Source organism: Amblyomma maculatum, chromosome 10, assembly GCF_055883805.1.
Source record: "Amblyomma maculatum isolate TAMU_Amacu chromosome 10, ASM5588380v1, whole genome shotgun sequence".
NCBI lineage: Eukaryota > Metazoa > Arthropoda > Arachnida > Ixodida > Ixodidae > Amblyomma > Amblyomma maculatum.
The window spans coordinates 178,262,227-178,268,226 of record NC_139353.1 but is presented as its reverse complement, the minus strand read 5'-3'; positions in this window follow the sequence as shown (position 1 = coordinate 178,268,226).

The window sequence follows — 6,000 nt, the reverse complement described above, 5'->3', positions numbered from 1 at the left end:
TGTCTCCCCCAACGCCTCAAACGCGACGCTACTTTATCAAGAGCCTTGACCGTTCTTTTGCCGCTCAAGCAGGGGAAGATGTTGATGAGTGACTCATTCATTTTGAACGTGTGAGCCGCTTTAACCACTGGGACTCGATGGCGAAGCTCACGAATGTCGTATTTTTCTTGACGCAGGCCGCCTTGATGTGGTACAAGAACCACGAATACTCTCTGATCACTTGAGAGGATTTTGTAGAAGATATCAAAGAATGTTATGGCGATCTAACGCAAAAAAGAGGTAGGCCGAGCAGACACTTGTTCAGAGAGCTCAGATAGTAGATGAGACTTGCACCACATACATCGAGGCAGTGCTGAAATTATAGAAGACAGTCAACAGCCGGATGATTGAGGAAGACATGGTAGGCCATCTGCTCAAGGGTAGTGCGGAAACGTCTACCATTTCCTCTTTGCCAAGGACAACTTGAGTCCGGTCACCGACGTTATTCGACACTGCCGTACATTGGAGGCCCTCAAGACAGGCCGCATTACACCGAAGTTTGGGCGGCTGGCAAGTCTCACTACCGTGGCCAACGTCGAAGAATCTCCATCCTAAAGTCTCCTGTGCGCAATTCGTGAAATCGTTAGGGATGAAATTTCACGACTTGAGCTGCTTGCCCGGTCCTCTGGCTTCGTGGATGAAGCATATGTTTTTCCAGCCCATGCACGTGCGTGCCCACCAGCGTCCAGCTATAAACCAGCCAATGACGCCAACATCTCCTGCCGCGAAGGCCTGGACACCCCGCTACCTAGTCCCAACCAAATTTACCGGCAGTTCTCTTAGCGCAGAAACCCTCGGTCCTACTCCAACCATATACCGCGCCTACCGCCGGAACGCTACGTCGACCCGTAACCTACATTTGAATATTCGCCACGTCGTACCTTGCAAGAGTGCAATGAAGCGCTGCTTTTTGATTGGCCTATTCCCGCGTGCTACCGGTGTAGTGTCGCGGGTCACATGCCTCGCCACTGCAATCGGCGCACACCGTTCAGGAATCCTCCAGCGGCATCGAACCGACATGCCGTCCAGTCCTACACCGACACCTATCGGCCAGAATATCCTACCCGGAGGGGCTGTTTGCAAAACGAAGGGCTCCGTAGCCATTCTCCAGCGCCTGACTGTAGTGAGACACCGCCTCCCTCATGTCGTGTGCGCCGTTCCCAATCACCACGGCATCGATCTCCATCACCCTTGCATAGAAACCTAGCCAGCGCGGTCAGTGGAGGTGAGGTCGCTGGACAGTTTGCGCGGCTACCTATTATTCTCCGTCTGTGTACATGTTAAAGAACAAGGTTAATGTGCTTGTTGACGGTTTGCCTACAATGACGGTGGAAGAAACTGGTGCTACTGTTTTGGTAATGAGTCTAGATTTGAAGAACCTTTTGAAAAACAAAGTTGTTTGTTTGGGACAAAACTGCGATTTTTTTTGGAGTGAGTAGAGAGTTATTGTATCCGGTTGGGATATGCAGCATTAAAGTTTCTTTGGGGGGTATAGAATTTCCTGCGGAGTTTGCAGTACTGCCCCTATCTCCACACGACATAATCTTGGGAATTGACTTCCTGCGCATGTGCGGTGGTACAGTTGATTTTCATACGGAATCGTTATGTGTTAGTGGTTCTCTTCCTCGTGAACTTTAGGAATGGACGTCCAATTATCAAGACGTCTTGTGTGTGTGATGAGGTCGTCGTACCGCCACATTCTGCAGTGTGGATCCTGGTGTCCTGCTTCCATGCTATTAATGACTCCTTTGAGGTTACTGTAGCGCCTCCTAATTTATAGTGCGCAAAGAAAAATATGTCAGTGCCGCATTGTTTACTTTGCGTTAAAGAGGGCCGTACCAGACTATGGACTATAAACTTCTCATCGGAACCGGTTGTTTTCCAGCGGGTTTAAACTAGCTTCATGTAGCGCAACTCTCCAGAATTATGTGACTCTCGTTACTCCCTCCCATGATAACCCCGCTACTAACTCACCTGCTGACCAGAAGCTTCTTCCGATGATCAGCGCATCGTTGAACACCTCACAACGACAGATATTGGAGAACCTCTTGTCCCAGCATATGTCCGTTTTTGATTTCGCGTTGTCCGACGGCTGGCAACGTTTTCCGCTGTCGCGCGCAAGCCACAGGATTGACACAGGATCTGGCCATCCGATACGTCAAAAGCCGCACGGCGTGTCGCTCTCACAGCGCAAGGTGATCACCGAGCAAGTTAGAGATGTTGAACAGGGCGTAATTCAGGAGTCCTCCAGTCCGTGGGCTGCAACCGTGATATTAGTAAAAAAAGAAGAACGGAACATGGAGGTTCTGAATCGACTACCGCCGCCTCAACTCCATCAATAAAAAGGATGTGTATCCTCTTCTGCCCAACGACGATGCCATAGATTGCCTTTTATCTGCATCTTATTTCTCTTTGGTTGATTTGCGATCGGGGGATTGGCAGATTCAGATGGACCCTGCTGACAAGGAAAAAACTGCATTTGTTATACCGGATTGCCTATTTGAACTTAATGTGATGTTCTTCGGCCTATGTAATGCGCCGACCACATTTGAAAGATTTATTGATACAATACTGCGTGGCCTCAAGTAGGAAATTTGCATGTGCTATTTAAACGATGTTATTTTTGGCCGAACTTTTGCTGAACATAACACGCGACTCGCTATGCTTTACATTGCCTGTAGAAGGCTGGCCTTGTCTTGAATTCTAAAAAGTGCAGTTTTGGCGAGCGTCAAGCGCTGGTATTCGGAAACCTCGTCGACCTGAATGGAGTTCAGCCAGATCCACACAAGACTGAAGCAGTCGCAGCATTCCAACGACCCCTGACTCAAAGTGTGCTCTGCTGTTTACTGGGGCTGTGCTGTTACTTTCGGCGTTCATCCTAAGATTTGCTGACGTCACTTACCCTCTGACGCCTCTTCTGCAAAACGACGTCCTTTTCGACTAGACCTGATATTGTGACGCGTCTTTCCACCAGCTGAAGTTTCTGCTTACGTCACATCCCCTACTACGGCACTTCAACCCCTCAATTCCGACGAACGTCCACGCTGATACAAGTGGGATTGGTGTTGGCGCTGTGCTTGTGCAACTTTTGGCAACCGACGAGCATGTAATTGCGTATGCAAGCCATTCCCTCAGAGAACCTGAGAGTAACTACACTGTTACGGAGCAGGACTACTTCGCTGTAGTTTTCGCTCTTCAGCGGTTTCTGCGCTACTTATATGGACGCCATTTCACGGTTTAGACGGGCAATCATGACCCGCGTTGGCTCGTCAACCTTTGTGATCCATCTGGTCGTCTGACATGCTGGGTCCTTCATCTGCAGGAGTACGATTTCACTGTTTCGTACAAGAGTGGCCACAAACACGCCGTTGCAGACTATCTTTCACGTCTTCTCCTACCTATGACCGAACGTGACTCTGCTGACTTCGACAACTAAGTCGCTTCCGTCGTGCCCGAGTTTCCCGAAGCCTCGGCTCTGCGTACTGCGCAGGCGACCGACATAGGCCTCGTGCCACTGCTTGCGGCGGCGCGGTTTTCCATAGCTCCTAGCCCATTTTGTCTCCGTAATGGCAGGCGAAAATGCCAGTTTTCGACAAGGTTGCGGAAGCCAATATCCAACGCAAGATAGAAAAGTGGGAACGCGCATCAGCCCGTAACAACCGCTCGGCACGGCAGAAAGGACGAACGCCAGATGACCACTTCACCGCCGCAGCTGATACGCCGCTGCAGCAGACGCCACGCACGCAAGTAAAGCGTTGGAAGCCTCCTCCGAAGCCGCATCTCGACAAGCAAAATGCAGTCATCATAATCAAGCCTAGAGGAACGCTGGATCTCAGCAAATTCAGGGGAAGCAACACTCTTGGAAGGTTCTTGCACACGGCAGCAGGCATTAACAACACATCAGCAGCACTCAGCGTTTGGCCCTTTTGGGAACAAAACATCATCATCGTCGGCGTGCGAAACGCCGAATTAATCAGAAAGATCCTCGCAATTCAAGAACTTAAACTAGGGAACACAGCACACGCAGTGTACTACTACGTCCCGCCTTCTGACGACACATGTAAAGGAGTAGTACCGGTGGACCCTAGGGTTTCCAATGAAGACATCACGGAAGCGCTTCGCTCCCCGGAAGTACCTGTGGTGAGTGTTAGGAACCTAGCTTCCTCCAACATAGCGGCCGTCACTTTCGACGGAAGAAAGGTCCCTTTTCACGTCTTTTACTACGGTGAGGCGCTTCCCGTGCGCCTGTACAAGAAAATACCAGCCTGTTTACTGTGCGGAAAACTTCGACACCGGCCGGATGTCTGCCTTTGTGCCCTGTGCAGTCACGATGTCCGCAGTGTGGTCAGGACGACATTCAAGAAGCCCATGACTGCCAACCCAAGTGCACGGTGTGTGAAGGTTCACTGCCCATGGGGTCGAATCAATGCAGGTACAAGTACCGAACATCACAGCCAGCCAAATCCAAGACAGGTCACGACAGTCACCAGTCCAGGGCCAAGTTTAGAGACCGGTCCAGCCGCAGAGGCACATCGAGCAGCGGGGACCGACCGACCCAACAGGCCCAGTCCAACAGCAGCAACTCAGCACCACACGGCTCACGATCATCAAGCAAAGGACCTGGCACTACCGAGAAGGCGTCGCATCCCACCGGCAGTCGTCCAGCTGTGAAGACAACAGGACCCCTATACAAGGAGCAGCGCAACGACGGCAAGGTGAGCTGGGCAGATGTAGCTGCCGCCTACCCCGGAAGCGTTGGCTTACAAACAACATAAAGCAGAGATCGATAAACTAAAGTCAGAAAATAGGAAACTAAAAGAGCGATTATAGGCATCGCAGCCAACCCGAACAACACCTCCACTGACGCTACAAGCATGTCCGATGAAGGAGAGCAAGGAAGAGGTACACCCTCCGTACCCACAGCAGCTAAATACTAGCACTATCGACAGGCAAACTGCACTAGAGATGCCACAGCAGACGGCAATGCCGCAGGTACCACAACAGCAGGCAGTAGAACGGCAGGCACCCATGCCGCATTTTACCGAGAACACCGAACCACAGGACCGCATTTACCGCTTGGAAAACACTGTCCAAAATTACGTGGTGAATAAATTACAAATTACGATCTAGACGACAATCAAAAACATGTTAGAATCAGTCATCAAGCCCATGATGGAAAACCTTGAACCACTTCTAATCAGGATTTAAGCGCAGGAGAATAGAATTGACCGAAAAATTCAGGAATATTTGGATGTTTCGCACAAGGGCACAAAACTACCGGGTAAAATGGGAAATTGTCGCCTAGTCATCCCTGAACTTGATACAGAACCTGAAGGTTCACCACAGGATCAGACACACCTTTCTAATCCTCAACATGGTGCCACAACCAAGACATAAACTCACCATCCTACAATGGACCTGCATGGGACTAAAGCATAACATGGAAACATTACAACAATACGTAGACTCTTATTCTCATGCGCCGCAAATAATAGCCCTGCAAGAAGTGAAAATGGAGGCTAAGGTTAGAGGATACTCAACACATCAAACAAATCCCTCGGCATGCATTTTGTTCCACAAATCGTGCACAGCAACCACTGTAGACCTCGATCTACGCAGCGACATTGAATATACCTTCATAAAGTTGCTACCACAACACCGTAACAGCAGGGGCACCTATATACTCAGTATATATAGTCGCCCAAAACAGCGCCGCGTAGCCTTTGACGCAATCTTTATCAAAGCAATAAGAGAAGCTCATACAGCTCCCCTAGCTGTAGTCGGTGACTTGAATGCTTCTAGCCCATTATGGGGATATCCAAAGGAAGAAATTAAAGGCAGGAAAAAAGCTTCCGCCATTACTGGCATGGCACATATCTTTCTTACTGATCCGTAGCACCCGACTCGAGTTGGTACCAGCATAACTCGGGATACCTCCCCCGACCTCACACTCATCCGCAA